This window comes from Pelodiscus sinensis, chromosome 10 (assembly GCF_052426305.1).
Source record: "Pelodiscus sinensis isolate ZL-2025 chromosome 10, ASM5242630v1, whole genome shotgun sequence".
Classification (NCBI taxonomy): domain Eukaryota; kingdom Metazoa; phylum Chordata; order Testudines; family Trionychidae; genus Pelodiscus; species Pelodiscus sinensis.
Window position 1 is genome coordinate 13,246,705 of NC_143061.1, and position 22,830 is coordinate 13,269,534.

Sequence of the window (22,830 nt, forward strand, 5' to 3'; positions counted from 1 at the left end):
GTAAGTTGATGAGACAAGAACAAGTCAGTTCACTGAGCCGAACTTATTTCATTCTGCTTCTCACAGTGCATCTTTACTTTAAGAAAGACTATGATTATAACTCTGATGATTATGTTGTTTTTGCTAACATTACACCATAATTAGTGCGCTTAAACGGCAGTTTTCCAAAATGAATGTAGTTCAGTGCTTTGCATAACATCAACATGTGTAGGTAAATGTGTCACACTCTTTTTGAATGGGTCCGATTTGATGTAGAGTTCTCAATGAGGAATTGTGAAGAACACTGGTAGTGTTATATGCTGAGGTGAAACTCTGGTCCCACTGAAATCAAAACTCCCTTTATCTTCCATGAGACTAGGATTTCTCCACAGGTGTCTACTGCCCTTTGATTTTAGAAGCACTGCTGGAGTACAATATTTATTACTGGTGCAGTTCCTAACATTAAATGTTAAGGCCAGGTGCTTTCAGAAAGTGGCCTATGAGTTTGGGTGCCCTACATTTGAATGTCAGATGTCAGACATCTTGGACTTCATATTCAAAATGCAGTTGGTATCCATGGAAACTGAAGAGGCTCCACACCCCTTTCCTCAAAATCAGGTTCCCAGTACTTACTCAGGTAGGGTCCTCAAATTGAAGGCATCCCAAGTTACTGGCCACTTTTGAAAATGTTGGCCTTTGTCTATTACTTGTAAAGTTGACATGAGCAATAGCTGGAGTGAAGTTTTCCAGTAAGCTGTGAAATGAGCAAGAGAGTTGGTCTAAAACTGACAAGAAGGTTGTTCCAGATGACAGGAGTTGTAATAGAGAAGACTCTTAAATGAACAATGGCTATGTTTTGGGACAGGGTTGTAATCTGCTATGTATGACTTAAGTATGTCTGTAATGGAAGACAAGATTCATGAGCTTGGTTAAAACAAATCCATAGAACATTTTTAAAAGGAATTATACTCCTCCCTCCCCTGGCATCTATGAGTATCCAGTCTTTCATTGGTATAGTGGTATAGACCATTCTTGATCTCCATATGCAGTTGAGGTATCCAAGTCTGGCATGGCTTACAAAATTTGGAGTGGGGTGAGTGGCTGGGAAGGGGAATGGGGAGGTGAGATCAGACAGGGCACATATACTGATGCATTTAAAATTTCTCATACTGGAAGAACCTCTATAGAACATATAGTGGTATTGCAGCCTCTCACCCAATGGAACAATTTCTACCTGCTCGTGCAGGACATGGAGAGAGAGAATCTGAAAGGACAGTTTTAAATAGAATCCGGAAATGAACAAGGACCATGGTATATTTGAAGATGAGGCTGGTGCACGTGCTTGGGAGAGCTAAGAGCAATGCTTTCCTAGCCAGTAATGACAGCTGAATCAGGAATGACTTGTCCGGTACAGTTTACTTGTTTGGTTTAATGAGGAAAAGGCTGTGGTGACAGCATAGTTGGCAGAAAAAAATGCCATTATAATTTACTGTAGAGATCAAACGGCGGTCTGAGTAATTTATTACAGGATTTACTGCGCTGCTTATTATTTCCCTAGGGGGCTGATAAATGCTAAAACTTGAGAAATGTAAGAACAGGGAATAAGATAAAATACTGAACAAAGAGGTGTTTTGGGGGGAAAAATTGCCAGCAATAAGAAATGGAAATAAGATAAATACCAAATGAAACAGAGAGAAGCAAAACATGTGGTAAAGAGCAAATATTTAAACAAGACAAAACTGGAGCCAAAAACAATTCTGGTAGTAATAACTGAAGAAAATAAACACAGTAAGTGATACCAAGGAAGAATGGGAATTAGCATGACACTGATATAATAGAAGCTCTAATGTACATTGTTATGTCTATTGTTTGTTGGCAGCTGTGCATAGACACTTACAGTGTGGCATAAAGTTCTCACTGAAGTCCTCTTGCCATGTTTTAGACTCAGATGATTAAGCAGTTAATACCCCACAACTAATGCCTGTGGAATGTCCTGGATGAAGCAGATCTGGTGTAGGTTGGCCGCATGACAAATGGTGTCACATGAGGAATATGGAGGGTCTCAATCCTGGATCTACTGAGGGTCTTCAAAAGCCACTGTATAAATGAGCTTTGGGAGCAGGACAGTTGAAGCAGTGATTGTCAGGTGGATTGTCCTGATGAACTCTGCCACTTTGATGGGCAGCACAAACACAGCAAATTCAGGGAGATTGTAGCTCTGAGATGACACGGGTATGCCAGCAATAGTTCTGATGTTGCTCCAAGGGCCTCTCTTACCACCACTCATTTTCTGTCAGAAATCTCCTCTTCATAATCTGTTTATTTGGCCCTTGCTCATGGGAGAGAATTTTAATTTAGGATGGAATTATATGGCTACTGAGGCTCAGATTCCAGTGCTAAGTGTAGTAGAGAGCAATACAATTGGATGCCACGCTGTTATCCTTGACTGGTTTCCTGATACTAATTGCAAGATGGAAATCACACATGTGGATGGGTTTGTGCAAATAGAATGATGTGACAATTCAGTAAACAGTAAAGAGACTTGCTCTGCATTCTTAAAGGCTAGAGATGCTGCCTGGCAAGAAATGAAAACTTTCTTCCAACCCTGAAAGAGAGCCATTTTGATAGACGTGCCAATGCTGTATGCCAACAGTGTAATGGAAATAATTGAGAGCTAGAGTTTAAAGCTAGAAGGGATCATTAAATTATCCTCTCTGACCTACTGTCATTAAGGCCTTTACATTTAACCAGTGACCTCTGTGTTGACCCTAATAATTTGTTGGGCTACAGCATATCTTCCAGAAAGGCATCCAGGCTTGAGTTAAATAAATCAAGAAACCGGGAATCCACCACTTCCCATAGTTGTTTGTTACAAGATTTAATCATTCTCTGTTAAAATGTGTGCCTTATTTCTAATTAGAACTGGTCTGGATTCAGCTTTCAGCTATTGGTTCCTGTTATGCCTTTCTCTGCTAGATCAAAGAGTCCCTTAGTATCTGGTGGAGGGAGCTGGGGGGCAGTAGCTGCTGGAGGTAAAGCAGGAAGCTACTGGAAAAGACAGCCCCTAAGCCTGTCCGGGCTTGGCTATGTGCAGTGGGTAGGCCTGGCTGCCTGGGGATGGGGTTAGGGGTGTTGCCAGGACCCCAAATCCAGATGCAGTCCCTATGGAGCCTGTGAAACTCCATCCCACTTGGGAAGCCAGAGCCCAGATGCTCAGCTGTGGGTATTTTGGCTCCAGAACTTTCTCCAGAAGCTCCTGAGATGTGCAGGGGGAGCCAGCATGAGCCCCACATTGGATACCTCCAAGGGAGGGTAAACCATGGAGTAAGGATGTTTCCTATTGGGTAGTTGACTAATCAAACAGTCGATGCATTTGGCATTGACGATTCAATTAGTCGATAGAGCACTTCTGGCTTTGAAAGCGCCACATGGAGCCCAATGGTGTTACCAAGCGGCAGCGCTGCCCGGAGTCCAGTCCCCAGTTGATCCTGGGCTCTGTGTGGCGCTGCTGCTTTGAAATGCTGCATGCAGCCTGAGGCCACCCCAGCTAGCCCCTGGCTGCATGCAGCTTTTCAAAGTGGCAGCGCCACATGGAGCCCAGGCTGTTGCCCCAGGCTTCCAGTGGCGCTGCCACTTTGAAGTACCCTCTCTTCCTCCCCTTGCTGCCTCTATCTGATAGAGTTTGGTATCTGCAATTTAACATCCTTACCCAAAACTGCTCAGTGTTTTTATAAAGATGAGAAACGTTCACAGAATTTTGACCCAGCTCCAAGTTCGTTTTTTAAACCTCCGCACACAGGCAGATGAATCACTGAGCAAATAATTTGTTGTTCAGTGGCCTAGCCCAGATCTTGTGATGGAGTAAGTTTAACTGAAAGCAAAACTGGGTCAGTCTGATTAGACCCAACAGCAGATGGATGAGATGAGTCCCAAGGATGATACCATATCCAGACTAAACCAAAAGTCAAAATGGATTTCTTCACCACTGCAATTTGCTGTTATTTGTTACCTACTTTGCTTGTGTAAGCACATGCCCTGTCCTCCTAGTTATGTCTAGGGGGTTTTTTGGGTACAGCTTAGACTCCTGCTAGATGCCAGAACAGCTGGAAGCAGTTAAAATAGAGAATGAAATGCCTAGCAACACCTGAATTACTGTCTGAAATATACATTTTCATTTTAAGGTGATAAAATTATTTTCAGAAAGATGGGTGCAGAAAAACATGTAACTGAGAAAGCAGCAGGAGCCTAGGCAATGTCGGGTTACTGTGTGTAGATTTAATTCCTTCATTTCTTAACGTATTCAATAAAAAACATAATCACCATGCCAACCCTAGGGCGAATGCCTCTTGTTGTTCAGATCGTACGTTGGAGAAAGCTAGTACTTCCTTGAAGAAACAGCAACTCTATATGTCATTTGAATTTTTATGCTGTTACAGTATTAAAATACTAAAATACTGATTTATTCTATTTGTTTGCATGGCAACTGGAGGGTTTTGAAATCAGTCTTTTCTGGGGAAACAAATGACAGTTTTCCCTAGTGGGCATATTAAATTTCACATTCCTAAATCAATCTAAGCTGAAGTCCTGCTCACGTGCTAGTGGTTGTGAATAAAATTTTCATGCTCTGTATTCTGATTTGTGCATAGACATTATCTCTCCACTCTGACATTACCGAGGAGGAAAAAAATAAAGTGAAACCACATCAGCAAATCCCTGAAGGCAGTTTTTCACATGACATTGGCCTCACAAAAGCCCTTAACATTTTCCTAAAACATTATAAGGTCAGTTTGCGGAAGTTCAATCAAAAAGAGTTGAGAGAGATATTTCACGCATAGTAAATGTCCACCTGAAAAATGTGTATTTTTTTTTCTCACAACAATATCAAGAAAAGACAACTTAAAACTACCATACTAGACCAGGGCTTCAAAGATATTTGCTGGGCTCCTTAGCAAGGTAGGAGGGGTCCCAGCTCCATGCTCCTAGAAGGGGCGGGGCTGATCCTAGCCTCCCCTAGCCAGCCTTTCAGGGCACTTGGAGAACACTACTTGGGGCTCTGGTCACGTTTTAAAGAGCATGGAGCTCCTTCATGTGCCATTGTCTTAGCAGCAGTTGCAGCATCAACCGAGAGACCTGGGCCCTCTTAAGTTGCTGAGTGCTGGGGCGGGGAGAGATTATGGGCAGTGAAATTGGCAATTGGCTCTGAAACAGAAAAAGGGTGCATCCAAGGGACTATCCAGCAATTGCACATACAGCCAGAATGCAACATGTGCCAACTCTCCGAGGGTATGTCTACACTACCCTCCTAGTTCGAACTAGGTAATGTAGGCATACCGCACTTGCAAATGAAGCCCGGGATTTGAATTTCCCGGGCTTCATTTGCATAAGCGGGGAGCCGCCATTTTTAAAACCCCGCTGGTTCGAACCCCGTGCAGTGCGGCTACACGGGGCTCGAACTAGGTAGTTCGGACTAGGCTTCCTATTCCGAACTACCGGTACACCTCGTTCCACGTTCCACGAGGTGTACCGGTAGTTCAGAATAGGAATCCTAGTCCGAACTACCTAGTTCGAGCCCCGTGTAGCCGCGCTGCACGGGGTTCGAAACAGCAGGGTTTTAAAAATGGCGGCTCCCCGCTTATGCAAATGAAGCCCGGGAAATTCAAATCCCGGGCTTCATTTGCAAGTGCGGTATGCCTACATTACCCCGCTAGTTCGAACTAGCGGGGTAGTGTAGACATACCCCAACTTACCAACCCCAAAGGAGCAACAGAGAAGCAACTTGTACCCAAGTACAACAGGGAAAGTGGTGTAAGAGCTGTGGTGTAAGAGCTGGCTTGTACCATTACACCAGGGGGAATCTCCAGCTAAAAAGATGCAGCTAGTTCCTGGTTCCTTGTTGTCTCCTAAATGTTACCAAGAGCATTGAGTGGAATAATTTTGCTCCTATATCTATATAGTGCATTATCTACAGAAAGGGAGAGAGAGGAGCAAAACTATTCCACTCAATGCCCTTGGTAATACAAACACACACCTCTCTATATAATATTCATATAATATTATAAATAATTTCAGGGATGTTGGTTTGATTTTGCAGGTTGTCTGTGTTTAACCCCATTGTAATAATTAAGCCTTACTGGGTTTCTGACTAGTGGAATGATATTTTGCAGTGGCACCCACTTCTACAGCTTCTAGGCATGAAATCAAAGATGTTACCCAAATTAAAATGTATTTATTATGAAGATCCTTGTACTGGAGCAGCCCTAGATGAGCTGCCGGCAACTGGTGCCTTAGGCAAAACGCGTGATTGGCACGCAATCGGCCTCCCCGCCTCCGAAGCCCTCAATGGCTGTTTATCTTGGCACTCTAGGGGTATGTCTACACTACCCTCCTAGTTCGAACTAGGAGGGTAATGTATGCATACCGCACTTGCTAATGAAGCCCGGGATTTGAATTTCCCGGGCTTCATTAGCATAAGCGGGGAGCCGCCATTTTTAAATCCCTGCTGCTTCGAACCCTGTGCAGCACGGCTACACGGGGCTCGAACTAGGTAGTTTGGACTAGGGTGCCTATTCCGAACTACCGGTGCACCTCGTTTCACGAGGAGTAACGGTAGTTCGGAATAGGAACCTAGTCCGAACTACCTAGTTCGAGCCCTGTGTAGCCGCACTGCACTGGGTTCGAAGCAGCGGGGATTTAAAAATGGCGGCTCCCCGCTTATGCTAATGAAGCCCGGGAAATTCAAATCCCGGGCTTCATTAGCAAGTGCGGTATGCATACATTACCCCGCTAGTTCGAACTAGCGGGGTAGTGTAGACATACCCTAGGTGACTGCCTAGTTCACCTAGATTGACTGGCTGCCACTGTCCTTGTAAGAGCCCTCCACCCTACTGCTAAAATGAATCCACCAATAAGTTAAGCCTTTGACAGAACTAATAGGTTACATGTTGGCTCTCCAAACTCTGCGTCTGCACATTACCATCAGGAGTGCATTCCAAAGTTGGGGACACTTAGCTGAAAATGCTCAGCAGCCGAGACAGGAGAGGTTCAACAGGAAATAGGACATTGTTGGTAGAATACCATCATGATGTTACATAGGGCGAAAGGAAAGCTCTCAGATACTCTTGGTTGCTAGGACACAGTTGACATTTGCGGTTTGAAAGCAATTTTTTTTTAGTACAATTCTCAATTAGAAAGTAAGTACAGAGAATTGGAGTGTGCTAACTACTTTCAAATGGGAGATGTCAGTATTTTAACAGTGGCCATTTTAAGTTCTTTGTAAAGGTTCTTTGTAAAGGTTCTTTGGGAAGGTTTCACATTACCAAAATGATGGCCCAGCTATTTCTACTATATGTAAAAGCAATATTAATTCTTTGTAAAATGGTTGATTTTAGTCCAGGTCCTCATATAATATAAATCTGCCTAGTTTCATTGACTTCACTGAATCAAGGTTAATTTACCCCAGCTGAGCGTCTGGCCCATAATTTTTAATAAGCTTTGGAATGCAGGATAAATGGAAGCACAACACGTTAACCTCAAAAATATCCAGCTATTTTAGTCAGCTTACATTCCCTGAAACATTTCGTTTACAGGCAGCAGGCTCAAACTCAGCAAAAATAATAGCACAGTAACTTTATCCTATTATGTTTGACTATATACTCCCATTCTAGTAAACTGGTGCCTATCTTTATAGCTGGAAGTTCAGAGCTGATGGGTGATAGCTTATATCGTGGAATACCTCTGTGCTGGGCATGGTACAAACACAAAACAAATGCTCCCAGTCTGCAGCATTGGCTGTGACTGGTGATTCATGGCCATCTAGAGCTGCAATCCTCTGATATCTGTGGAGGTACAAGTAAACATAGTGGCATCGGCCTGCCAGGGACTAACCCTGTGAACTGCCGTTTTTTTATTGCCCATCCCTGACATAGCAATGGACTGGTTACTTCATAAGTGGTTAGGCAGGCAGGCATTGCACTATTTGGAGTTTGGATCATCTTTACACTGATATATAACACTCTATTGTATTCTTGCTATTCTATTTGATGGAGATTGTGACATCCGTGGATTGGAACCGTGTCTTCCTCATTATCTATAAAGTATCATAACTTCCAGTGGCACTTTATTTTAATAACATTCATGCCAGAAGACAGCTTACAGTTTGAAATAAATATTCAATATTCCATGACAAGAAATAAGATGCAAATAAGATAAACATAAACTGTTGTATTTTGTATTGGGTTTTATACTTTCCCCATAACCATTGGAGCTGAGTGCCTTCCAGAGATACATTAAGTAACCTGGCTATCATTTGTCACCTTTTTTTCTTTCTTGTATCCTCTTCCATGGTGGATAATTATGTGCAGTTTACTGTTCTGTCTTGGTTGGGTTTTGTTTAGAGAACATGCATTCTCTTTTGTTTGTGTTAGAGGAGGCAGGTTAAGAAGTGCATCTTTGTTCTTAGAGCAGCAGGTAACATTTGGAATGGCCTTATGTGCTGTGGGTGTTTATTCTCAAACTGGACCCCAAGAAAATTCTGGATTTTGCACAGATGAAATTTACTCTTCTGGCAGAAAATTTAATTGTTCCTGAGGAGCAGTATGTTAGTGATGTACTGCTTGTCAAAATGGAAAAAAAAAAGAATAGGCACCTTATATATTGTTTTAGAAATATAACAAATCTACAGGAGAAAAATGTATGGCAGGTGCAATATTCCTTCATTATATCCAGCATGTTAGTCATAAAGATATGCATACAGTAAACCAATATCTGGCAAGATAAGTAATAGTTATATTGAAAGTGGAGTTGAAATGATTAGAAATCTTTTATTGTGACTCACATAGGCCGTGTCCAGACTCAGGGGTTCTTTCGAAAAAAGTAGCCTTTTTTCGAAAGAACTTCCCCTGCGTCCAGACTCAAGCCGCGTTCTTTCGAAAGTAAATCGAAAGAACGCAGCTTTTCTTTCGACGGCTGTACACCTAATTTTACGAGGAAGAACGCCTTTTTCGAGGGAGATCCATCGAAAGTACGTGAGTGTGGACGGGGGGAGCCCTTTCTTTCGAAAGTATTGGCCTCCAGGAAGAAGCCCTGGTGGACAATCTGGGCCATGGGTTGCACGTCTGTGGTTCCTGGCTGCAGCCATTCCTTAAAGGGACAGGCACCCTCACAGCAGAGAAGGAGCCAGAGCACACGGCTACTTTGCTGCAGCATGTCCCAGCCCCAAGACCGTCCTGGCCCTTCCACCGAGCCTTCTGGGGACCCAGCCAAGGGCTCCAAGCGCCGGGCACCATCCTGGTCTGGCCCAGAGATAAAGAGCCTGCTGGAGCTCTGGGGAGAGGAGGAGGCCTTACAGGCCCTCAAAAGCCGGCGGCGAAACGCTGACATTTATGGCCGCATGGCTGAAGCCCTGGCCCAGAAGGGCCACTACCCCCGCACCCAGGACCAGGTGCGCTCCAAGGTCAAAGAGCTGCGCCAGGGGTACGTTAAGGCCAGGGAGGAGAGCTCCCGTTCTGGGGCAGCCCCCCACTACTGCCCCTACTACCCCGAGCTGGACCAGATCCTGGGTGGCAGTGGAGAAGCACGCACACCACGGCGGTTTGTCCAGTCAGGCTTGGCAGACCCCGTGGTGGACGCTCCAGAGCAGGACCCAGAGCACTCTGGAGATGGGGACATGGTCCCAGAAGAGGAGGACAGTGAGGAGACGGCGACCCTCACCATGGAGCCAGTCACCCAGACCTCAGAGGCCTCCCAGGCGTCATCTGGCGCAGGAGAGGAAGCAGCAGGTGAGTACAGTGAGGTTGTGTCACACCCGAGAGGGGGGGGGTAGGTGGGTGCACAGTGGGTGATGCACAAGGGAAACCTGTCATGCTCAGGCTGATGCCCAGGTCACACACACACAGTGTGACCTTCAGAATGTCTGAATCCCCTGTCTCAAGGGAGAGGGCATGCCCTTTTGGACAGCTGTTGCACACATGACTGATTGTGATAGAAATGTAGCCGTGTTACTCTGATCTGAGGAAGTGGGTCTGGCCCAGGAAAGCTCATCCCCTAATAAACCATCCTGTTAGTATTTTAAGTGCTACAGAGTCCAGTTTTTAGGACTGATTGTGTCTTCTTCTTTTTCTCCACAGCCGGACCAGCCGTGGAAGAGGGCCGCAGCACCCCAGCCCCAACTCCATCTCCATCTCGGGGACATGGGAGCCGCAGACACAGGCGTGTCTATGCGGACATCCTGAGGCAGCACGTTGAGGCTGTGCAGGAGCTGAACTCCATCCTCGGAGAGAGGGCGGAGGCAGAGGATCGCTGGCGTGACCGGCTCATGGACGAGCTGGTCCTGCAGCGCACGTCCCTGTGCGCCACTCTGAGGGAGGTCTGCGGCTTGCCTGCTCCTGTGCCTGGTCCTGCTCCTCCAGCACCCCATGACCCCACCCCACCAAACCCCCCTTCCACAACCGCATCCCTTTCCCCCCTTGGACCTCCCTCTCCCCCAGCCCCCCCCAGTTCCCCAGCCCCTCTCTCCCCCTGGCCCTCCTCTCCCCCAGGCTTCCACGTCCCAAGAGCACCCCAGCCAGCCAACCGACAGGTGCACCACCCGATCCCGCAGCCGTGGAGCACCCCAAACACGAGGCCCAGGCAGGAGAGGGAAATCTGGCAAGCCCCGTGCAACCTGATCCCCTTCCCCCCTCCAGGTTTCCAGTCCCCTTCCCCCCTCCAGGTTTCAAGCACCCCCATCACCCCAGTTGAACTAAACAAAGGGTTCAACAAAATGTTTCTTTATTGTAAATAGTTTTGTCAACAACAAAAATGAAAAAATTTTTTGTTATGTTTGCAACATTTATACTATTGTTTGATAATATGTACAAAAAGTAAACAGAACATTTTATTTTGAAACACACCCTGGTGTAACTGATGTGTCCAAACAGGGTCAGGAGATGGGTTGTGGAGGGAAGCTTCTATTGGGCCAGGGCCCAGTCCCCAGGCAGAAGCCCCTCAGTACACTCAGTCTCAGTGGCCTCCACTGGAGAATTGCTCCCGGAGGGCCTCCCGGATGCCAACAGCAGACCGGTGAGCCTGGCGGATGGCAGCTGTCCGGGGCTGGGCAAAGAGCCTCTCCTGGCCATCAGCAGCTCTACCCCACCCTGGTAGGAAGGCATCCCCTTTCCTCTCCACGAGGTTATGGAGGACGCAACACGCGGCCACCACCTCAGGGATGTTGCTCTCCCCCATGTCGAGGCGTGTGAGCAAGCACCGGAATCTGCCTTTTAAACGGCCAAACGCACATTCCACCTGGTTGCGAGCCCGGTTAAGGCGAGCATTAAACTGCTCCTTGCTCGCATCCAGGTGGCCGGTGTAGGGCTTCATCAGCCACGGCATCAGGGGATAGGCGGCATCAGCCACTATGCACACCGGCATGTGCACATCCCCAACTGCAAACTGGCGATGGGGGAAAAATGTTCCTGCCTGAAGCCTCCGGTAGAGGTACGAGTTTCTGAAGATGCGGGCATCGTGTGCCCGCCCTGACCACCCAACACAAATGTCCGAAAACTGGCCACGATGGTCGACCAGGGCCTGGAGGACCATAGAAAAGTAGCCCTTTCTGTTTATGAATTGGGCTGCTCGATGGGGCGGTGCACTGATTGCAATGTGTGTCCCATCGAGCGCTCCTCCGCAATTGGGGAAGCCGAGGGCAGCAAAGCCGGCCATGACGCTGTCCAGATCTGGTAGACAGATGAGCCTGTTGAGCAGCTCCGAATTGATGGCCCTCACCACCTGCAGAACGAGACAGACAACAAAATGTTAGAAGGGGTGCCTTATCTCTTAGGAGGAGAACCCACCACCCACCTTCCCTCTCAAACACCCCTGGAATCCCCTCCTCAGAACCCCCCCCCCCACAATTCAGGGTGAGTGGAGGAGCTCCCTCCCCCTCCCACTCCCACTCCACTTGGCCCTTCCTGACAGTCTCCCTTCCCCCCACCCCAAACTGTGACTGTCCCCAGACAATGACTTACCTCCATCAAGACGGCCCCGACAGTAGATCTCCCCACGCCAAATTGGTGTCCCACGGAGCGGTAACTGTCGGGGGTTGCCAGCTTCCAGAGGGCAATGGCGACCCTCTTTTCCAGGGGGATGGCGGGCCGCAGGTGGGTGTCTTGCCGTTGCAGAGCAGGACTAAGCCAGGTACACAGCTCCTGGAAGGTGGTCTTTCTCATCCGGAAGTTCCGTAGCCAGTCTTGGTCATCCCAGATCTCCATCACGAGCCGGTCCCACCAGTCAGAGCTGGTGTCAAACCTCCAAACACGCCTGTCCACAAAAAAGTTTGGAGGCAAGGGCAGTGCGGCTGCTTGACGGAGGAGCCCCTCGTACCTCTGGTCTGGGTGCAGCTCGGGAAGTAGCCTCATGACAGTGTCATGCAGATGCAGCAACAGCTGCAGTATGGTGGTGTGGGGCCATCTCCTGCCCAGGGGCAGCTCTGGCTCCATGCCAAAAAAAAGGGTCTCAAAGCGAAAAACCTCAAAAGAAAAAAGCTGCTGGGGTGTCCCAGGAAGCTGAGCACTCCAAACCAGCACTGCAATGCCTTGCTTACTTCCTCGAGGGACAGCAAAGGCAGCTGCAGGAGCAGAGCAACGGGTGTTCAGGGGCGTCCCTTTAACCACACGTCTCTGCAAAGGGCAGGCAGGCAGCACCCGGAAGGAAATGCTGCCCCCGTGCCCTGGCAGAAGCAGTTCCGGGTGGCTTTCAATTTCGAAAGAGCGTCCAGCAGTCTGGACGCTCTTTTTCGAAAAAGCGGATCGATATTTCGATCCGTGCATTGTAGTCTAGACGCGCTCTTTCAAAAGAGGCTCTTTCGAAAGATGCTTTCGAAAGAGCCTCTTTCGAAAGAAGCCTGCAGTCTAGACATAGCCATAGTTACCTGGACTTCAATGTCACATTAAAATGGCATTGAATTATACTGGAATACACCACAAATGTTTCTGCTGACCCCAATCTAACAGAGTCCACTTCTCAAAAAGTGAATATATTTATTAACTAAACATGAAACATATATGTTTTAATAGTATACTGATAGTGCTTGTGCTATCATCCTTAAACAAATGTGGCATGACTTTTTGGTAGAAAGGTGATTCTTAACTAAGAGATCGACAGGAAATAAAACACCTGAATATTTGATGTGGCTTCCCCAAAACCGTTTCTGTATCTGGTTCTCCTAACATCCTTCTAAAAGCAATGCTGCTGGCCAGATACTGAAGTCCTAACTCAGACAAAAATCTGTCTTTCTTTGTAGACAGATTTTTTTCCTTTGAGTAAATGACACATATATTCAAAAGGACTGCAGGATTGACATCATGGTTAGGAATTTACTTCAAAGGACAAACCAATCAAAGTATAGAAAGAAATATCTGGCCTATATCTTGCCTGAAACTGTAATGAGTCATTTCTGAGATTCAAAAAAGTTTGGTAGCATTCTCATACACTTCTACACTTTCTGAATTTGATTATTTCCTGGCCTACAGATCTATGACTATAATGGTTATATAATTTTTCATTTGTATTATAGATGATTGAGATCAGGGCTCCATTATGCTAGCCAGTGTACACACAGAACAACCAAAGAGCTTACAGGGCGGGGGGGGGGGGGGGGGGGGGGAATGGTAGAAAGGTAAAGAGAAGCATAGAATAAGGAAGTGATTTAACTAAGATCACACAGCAGGTCAGTGATCAATCTGGGAATTAAACCCAGGTGTCCAGTCTAGTGACCTATTTGTTGTATTTTTCTGGGTGATAACAATCCAGTCTCCTATAGTTATTAGTTATAACTCTAGCCTTAGTAATAATATTCCCTTCAAGTGTAATTTAATATTCTTCTGATCTGAAGTTTGAGAGTTTTTCTCTTTGTGCCAGAACACACTTTACTGACAGAATAAATCCTCAGTTTATTTTCTTCCCTTACAGCACAGTTCAATCACCATTAATTCAAAACCCACTGAAACTTTCCTCCCATCAAAAATGACTTTCAGCAGTTGCAGTTGTTGTTTGGGGAAAATGGATAATATAAAGCTTGTTCAATTCAAGAAATATCAACAGCATAAGCGAATATTAAGTGATAGATGTTCTGTCAACTTGATTGCCAGCTACAGATTGTAAGGTTTTCAGAATCCTGAGAGGATAACATAAATAAGAAACAAAGATTTATTTTTTTTTAGAAGGAATGATGACAAATTCACATTGAATCAACTTGTTTGTACCACTATTGTGTATTCTATAAATTTACAATCAAATATTCCTCTGAGAAAATGTAAAGAAATCCATAAATCCACATTTCATTAGTGTTAAGATTATTATAATAGATATGGGGCTATTATGATAAGCAAAGTAGTGTCCAATTGGGGTCCTATTAAGCTAGGCACTATACAAACACCTATTGAGAGAAAGTCCTTGCCCTGAAAAGTTTACAGTCTGAGGCCATGTCTCCACTTGCCATGCTGGAGGTAAATCTTCTGGCATTTAATTTAGATGGTCTGGTTAAGATCTGCTTAATTGAATGCAGAAGGCGGCTCCGGTCAGCACCAGTACCCCTAGCACTTGCAGTCCTCTGTGAAGACAATGTCAAGCTCGGGTTAAGGTAAGCTGACTCCAGCTCCAACATTTACATAGCTGGAGTTGTGTATTTTGACCTGACCTTCCAGGTCTAGTGTAGACCTGGTTTAAGTTAACCAAGAAAGACAAAAGTAGGAAGGAAAACAAAGATAGAAAGAAGTGTGGTCACTTCTCAGGGTCACACAGCAGGCCAATATAATTCCTGGAATAGCACCCAGTCTCCTGAAGACAATTTAATGTCCTATCCATATTATTTAATATTTTAGGCCCATGTCTTCCATGCCTGACCTTGGGAGACAATATTTTCCTGGTGTCTTCGGCATCTTCCTATGGTGTTCCTAGGATAGCCATTTTGTTTCTCTTTTGATACATTAAACACTCTGGTAAGAAAGTGATGTGTTGCTATGAATCATCACTCATAAATGTAATCTTTCCTCCAGTTTACACATTTTTCTTTCTAGAAAATTTTACCCTTTTCTGAATTCTTCATCGTTTCCTGTTTGATTTAAGAACATCTCCTCTTATTTTTGTTTCTCAGCTATCCTGTGATCCTCAGAAACATTGAGTCACATTATTTGAATTAATTAACACTTTCCAAACTTAAATCACATGAAGCGCATCTACCTTTAAGATTGGCCAGTATAGTTATACCAGTTTACCTTTTGAGTTTTACACATAATTTATACTGGCAAAAAAATCCTTTTGTTGTTAGAATGTATACAGATTACTTAAGTGAAATAAGATACACAGGCAAAAGGATTTTCTTTCCCAGCATAGCTGTGCCAGCATAAAATTATATCTCTAACTGACATAGCTATACAAACAAAACTGCTCAGTGTAGACCAAGCCTTGGACTTTAAAACAGGGATATATGAAAATGTAGGATTGGGGAAATGGTGGCTGAAATAAATTAGGTTAATCTGAATTTGTGTCACTGCAATCAGAATTTAGTCCAGAACTAACTTCCATATATATCTATGACAAAACAAATCATAGATTATTACAATTGTTATATTCAAATGTTTGTATGTTACAAGTAGAATCTATGAAATTGTCTGAACAGAAGAGAAAACCAACTCTGGGAACTTCACAAAGTAGATAAGTATTCACTTCACACCACATAAATAGTAAAGCAAATAAGATCATCCAGTATTTTAGAACCATGTTAAGAAATATGCAACAGGAAACATAAACCTATATATATATATATATATATATATTCTATTCTCATACAAACATAGAACTGCATTGGCAGGAAGGGTGAAAGAGGTCTGAGAGTGTGAGAACACTTGTATTAACCTATTAACTTGCAGCCCCTTGAGGGTTTATTCATCATGATGTCTATCAAAGTGTCAGCCTTTCTATTACCTCTTCACACAGAAGATGTCTGTCCATCATTGTCACACTTTTCTAGTGAGATTATCCATCATTTTAGGTGAAACCAAGCCATTCATTTTCATGACTATGTTAGTGAACCAAAAAAAGATGGTTTATTCAATAAAAGAAAAATGATTGAATTGCACTCTTACTCATTTTCTTTATCCTTAATCCAAAAGGCTGGGAAGAGGCTATGCAATTTATTACAGAATTAGCATTATACTTCAAGATATAACTGTACTTTCTGCTTTTCAGCAGTTTATTAATTTGGGTATAAACATTTTTTAATACTAGATGTTGTCATACAGAACTAGTGTTCCTTAGTAGTGAATGATTTAATTTGTTTGTAATAAAAATTGATTTAGGGAATTGTTTACTCAGAGAATTAGTATTGTGTAGTCTTCCAATTTTAACTAGCCACTTTGACGGTAGCTCAGGACTGAGGGTGCCTAAAGGTCATACATGATGTTGTGTTGGTCCTGAAACCACTACACATGTAGCAAGGTTAAAAAATAGGCATGTGGATTAAATCACATTTTACCTTTTCCTGTGGAACCAGTAGATCATTGTTGAGGACCATTAGCTGAAGTGTGTGGGAAACCGTAGATATTGTTATAAGTCAGGGCCTAACAAATTCACGATGCATTTTGGTCAATTTCATAGTCATAGGATTTTTGAAATAGTTAATTTCATGGTTTCAGATCTTTACCACTGAGATCTCAGTGTTGTCACTTGTGGCAGTCCTGACCCAAAAGGCAGTTGTGCTAGCTTTACTGCTGTGCTGATGCTGATGGGGGAGCTGCCTTCAGAGTTGAGTGGCTCGAAAGCAACAGCTATTGGCCTGGAACCCAGCTCTGAAGCCAGCGCTGACATTGGGAGCAGTGTACAAGTGATGATTGCAGGGTATGGGGGGGGCTGTCACTTTTTTGGGGATGCAGGACCAACCTTATGTGTGGGCGACCACCCAGGGCACGATAGTCAGGGGGCACCACGGTTCTCTCTCCCTTAGCAGCCAGCCTAAGGCATCTTTAACTGCTGAGCAGTGGGCCCGGGGACGGGCAGGGCTGGTGGTACCTATCATGCACCAGGCTCCAACTGCTACTTCTGGTCAGGCCATTCACTTCTGGGAATCTCCCCCAGCTGTGCACTGCCTTCAGAAGTGTGCCTGATCCGTCTCCAGCAGCAGCCCTGTTCTTCCCCAGCATGGTAGGAGCATCCTTCCTATACACTAGCTAGCTTTCATGACCTATCATGCATTTTTCATGGCCATGACTTTGGTAGGGCCCTTGACATATTATTTCTCAAACAGTGATATAGATAAAGCCAGTCCTTGACCTAAGGAACATTCACTTTTTAGTGTCTGAATCTTCAAACATTCATTATCAGGGACAATGCTTCTTATTATAAGAAACAAACAAGACTCTTCATAGTGTATTTTGCTTGCTAATGTTTACAGGATTTGGTTCCAAAAAAGATATTCAAAGGAAGATGATATAGATTTTAGGCTTTTTGAATACAAAAGAGATAATCTAATGCCTATTGTCAGGGCTGGATTAAGGGGGGGGAGCTAGTTGGGGTGCCAACCTATAGGGGGTGCCTATTGAAGTGGTAAGGGGCAGCACACACCCGGGGGTGGGGCCGTGCATGCGCTGTGTGCCCGCTGCCCGGGACACAGCTATGGCTCGGTCCGGCACTGCCTATTGTAATCAATGGAAAGACTTTGCTGACTTTAATGGCAAATGGAGAAGACCACAAGGTTTTGATTAAGTCATATATTTAGTTGTACAGATTTAAAAAAAAACTGAATACTTCAATAATGTGCTTTACTTTTTAATAATTTTTTAAACTTACTTTGGAATAATAAAATGTGGTGACATGGAATTAAATTAAATGTACTGGAGACTTTTTCTTCTTTTCAAAAAGATAACATTAAATAGCAGATTTCACTTGAAAAAGTATTTTCTACGATCTTAGTTTACATTTAATTCGAAAGTTTTGCTGCTCACTTTAATAGTCCAGTTCTATAAGCGTGGCTTTCTGTTTAACTCCAATAATGCAACTACATCTATGAAAGCAGCCCCCTGGGTCTGCATGGATCCCATCTAGATGTCATTGTGCAGTGAGTTCTATAAGTAGCCACATTGATTTTAATGGGAGTATTCATGGTAAAGACTTAGGTAAGTGCTTCAGACCCAACCCTCGAAAACCCAAATATGGGCTTAACTCTAAGTGTATGATTCATCCCACTGAGTATCATTATTATCGTACATTGCAATTTAGAGGATTTGGGAATTGTAAGGCATAGCGAGAAAAACCTGAATATGTGAGGAGCAGAGAGAGAATAATGGAACATACAATTAGAGAAAAGGGAGTTATCAAAAGGTTTAGTTAAGCTTTGGATCAAGTTAGGGAATTATCTGAACTAAATTTTCAAACATTCTGAGGTTCTCCCCTTACTATTTAATATCAAGAAGTGGCAATAAAAAAAGTAAAAATAAAAAAGAGTTCTGAAAATTCTTTGTATAGTTGTTATTGGAAGATTCACTATATTTTATCCACTGTTATGAAAGTCTTCAGAACAATATATTTAATAATAATTATTACATGCCATTTCCTACGAGAGTATAATAGTGACTGATCTTTCATTTCCCTGCTGGAAACCAAAGTCATCATGCCTTTAACCTTCACAGCTGCTTCAACAACGTGAAACCATACAATAAAGTGAATGGAGCAATGTTGGATGGACTTTTTAGGAGTATGGATATAAAGTAGTCGATTTTGATGTCCTAAGATCTCAACAAGAGTTCTCATAATTTCCATATAAAATAATATTACTCACAAGAATTTCTGTAAGTTTGATGTAAATGCAAAAAAATCCCTAGTGTGTGCTGATACCTTGTTAAGGTTTTGATTATAACTGTGCAAAAATCGAACAATTGCTAGTTCTTGACAAATTATAAGGAAAAAATGGTAAAGGGCCAAACCCTGAAGTTTATATTTCAAAGATACAAACTTTAGTCTGAGGTAAAACTCCAAAGGCAGGAGGTTGAAGTGAGGTGCATTCATATTGGAAATCAAATGAAATATTGTAACAGGGAGGATAATAATCTCTTGCAGCAGTTTACCGTGGTATGGATAAATTCACCATCTGGAGCTTTTATATGTCAATGCAGTGTCTTTCTAAAGGATGTGCTATGTTCTTTGGGCAAATGTTCTTTCAGAATATGGTCCACAGGGCCTGATCTGAAGCCCATTGAAGTCCGTGAGGCTTTGGGATTCAAAGTAGACAAGAAAGGGGTTGTGTCACAACCTGCCCTATAACTTTGGTTGCTTTAAATGTTATACTGCCATGGCTTACAGTCCTGATGCCAACAGGCAGCATACAAGCATGCAGGTCACACCCTGGCATTCACCACCCACTTACTCTTTGTGGAGTGATCCCAACACCCTCCCAGTTTCACATGTCCCAAACTGTCTGCCCAAATGATCTCAAACACTGTGTTTGAATCAAAGCACTGACCTGGTTTCTATGAAGGTAAAACAAGTTTATTAAACAAAAAGTTATGTGTTTTTAAGTAAAACTAATTATAAGGCAAAGAGATAGAAAGAGCTACAAGCAAACCAAAGTAAAAATATGCTTCTATGACTAAAACCTGATTTAGCAAACTGGAGTCACTTGTTCAAAGAACGGTTTACTATCATGACTGATCAAACTCTCTGGCCAGGACGCTTTACATGAGGAGACAAAGGAACTAAGCAGTCTGAGTTCTGTTGACCCCATGGTGCCAAGTTAAATGGAGCGCCAAATGGTGGTGCAATATCATTGAGGGGTTTGGAGGTGGGGGCGCCGATTGCATGGTTCACCTAGGGCGCCAGTTGCTGGCAGCTCATCTAGGGCCGCCCCTGCTCTGGGTACATCTAGACTGAGGGGGGTTTCCAGCAATTTGCGTAGCTTTTTCCAAAAAAAGGCTATCATGTAGCTCTAGCCTCTAAGGCTACATCTACACTGCACCTCAAATTCGAAATAAACTATTCAGGATTAGCGGCAAGGAGTCCTGTGGCACCTTATAGACTAACTGAAGTGTTGGAGCATAAGCTTTCGTGGGCAAAGACCCACTTAGTCAGATGCATGCTTGTGACGAAGTAGGTCTTTGCCCATGAAAGCTTATGCTCCAACACTTCAGTTAGTCTATAAGGTGCCACAGGACTCCTTGCTGCTTTTGCAGATTTAGACTAACACGGCTACCCCTCTGATATTATTCTGGAATAGTTATTCCAAAATAGCTTATTTTGAAATAGCACATCTATACTACATTAGTCCAAGGCAGGCTTCCTTAATGCAGACATGCTATCTCAATATAGAGCCCCAGGAGGCACTGGGAGGAAACATTTAGAATGACCCTGGTGAAGGGCTATTTAGAAATACCAGCAATGGAGCATCTACACTCACTTTATTATGAAATAGTGATTTTGGAACAGGTGTTATTCTTCGTAGAATGAGGTTTACAGATTTTGGAATAAGCCTCCCGTTATTTTGAAATTATTTTGAAATAATGGAATGGCTGTGTAGAAACTTGCATAGTTATTTCGGAATAATAGCCGTTATTCCAAAATAACTTTGCTGTGTAGACATACCCTAAGGGTACGTCTATACCTTAACATTATTTCAAAATAACTAGCGTTATTCTGAAATAATTTACTCCACGTTTACACAGCAGGCAGTTATTTTGAAATGTCAAAATACTGTCAAGCTGGAGGACTTCTTACTCTGACTTCCTCATTGTACAAGGAATAAGGGACATAGGAAGAAGTGTGCTCTACTTAAAAATAAGTACTGTGTAGACACTCCCAATTCCAAAATAAGCTATTTTGCAATAAGGTACGCAATTGACGTAGCTCAGTTTGGTTAGCTTATTTCGAGTTAAGCCCTGCTGTGTAGACGCACCCTTAAGGACCAGCAAACTTGACCTGTGCAACTGTTCAGTGAGATGTCTGGAGGCTACAGAGCAGATGCAGATGGTTTGTGGGTGTAACCCCAAGGAAATTACCTAGATTACCTCTGTAAACTTCATCCCACGAGCAATAACAGAGCGGTCGACAAATGCCTTTGATGTTGACCGCAGAGCGTCCAGACTAGCATGTTGAGCCGACAAACAGCTGATCGGCTAAGCGCAACAGCCATTTTAATTTAAATGAAGTGGCGATTATTTAAATCGCCGCTTCATTTGGGTATGTCTAGTAAACTAATCTACATGGTTCTGGTGACAGAGCCATGTAGTCTAGACATACCCTGAATTTGCCTTGGCTCCCCCACCCTACCAGGGACAGAGTCTGCCCAGCAACCCATAGGGAGTGAGGTGCCCCTCCCAGGGAGTTCAGAAGGGGGAGGAGAAGCCATTGTTGAAGGAGTCTGGAGCCAGTCAGGGCAAGGGGAAGGCTGGCTGTGTGGGAGCTAGTAAGCCCCAGGCCTGCATGCAGAGTTCCCCCTCGAGAACTAGTCTCTAGGGACCTGAAGGCAGGATCCCTCAGCTGGGTTTTATGTCTCCACTGTTGATTCCCAGTTTGTGGAGTTTGCTGGGAGGCTTCCCCCGCCAGGCTGAGTTGGCTCTCCGGCTCCCAGGATGAGACCAGTCATCGCATGGTCAGCTCTGCTCTGTCTGCTGGTTTGGGGCTGCTGCCTGCTGTGTGTGTGTCTGAATGCTGGGGTAGGAGATTATAGTTTGAATTTTGGTGCAGTTGTGTGGCCTGCACCTTGAGCCTTGCACCCCTTTGCGATGAGGGAAAATTCTGGGATCGAAGTAGCCTGATTCCTGCCAAAAGAGGATCCCTGCCAAAAGAGACCAGCCCCTCTGCAGTGAATGAGTTATCTCTGAACCTGAGGCTCATTCTTGGAGTGTGTAAGTGCACCATCTTTTAGTTAGTAAGTCAGGGAATTTGTCTGGGGATTTTATAACCTGCTGCATATTTAACCTGTGGAGGGATTTACTGCCTCTTCCCACTTGTGAGTCCTTTGGGCTGTACTGGACACAGTCAGCCCCACTGCTAAACCACTGCAGAGAAGAATTTTCTGGTCAAAAGTCATCCAGGGCCTTAACAAAGTATGCGTATCAATGGGACACTAACCTTACAGTTGCTGGACACTGGTGAACCTACCAATAGTGTTTTACCCTGTTACGTTATATTTGTCTCCTGTTTAATATAATTCTGTTTATTACAGTGTATGTGTTTGTGTTATTTTCTTGGAGTCTCCAACTATCTTGCAAATATGTGGGGATTACCGTGGGTTAGAATTTTCCTCCCAAGCTGCCCTGGTGACCCTGCCAGGAAGGAGTGAGGGGGGTGGAGGCACCGCCAAATAAATCCATCAGAAAAAATAAAGTTGAGTTGGTGGCAGGATCCAAAAGAACCCAGACCTATCCATGAAAACCTGTAAGGAGATTGGCCTTAAAGAAGGTAACCAGGTGAAGAGGGAGCGCTACATGGGAAATTCAGGATTGGGAGGTTGTTGGGGGTCACCCTTCAAAAAATAACTGGAAGATGGCAGCTAGAATGTGATCTTCATGCTTGTGTGCTGTTGTTGATGCTACCCTATCCGGGCACAATTCATCTAAGGCACGCAGGGCATGTCTACACTAGGGAGTTATTTTGCAATAACGCCCCTTATTCTGAAATAACAAGGTGAGTGTCCACACTACCAAGCCTGTTGTTTCAAAATAATAACTCCTGCTTGTGAATAAGCTTATTTCAAAATTGTTATTTTGGGAGTTATTTTTTAAAAAAAATAACCTGCTAATGTAAACATAGCCTCACAGTTACACGGCTGGTAGTGTCCTAACCCCAGACTGAAGGTGAACACACAAAAGTGTCCCAGCTTAATGGACTTTA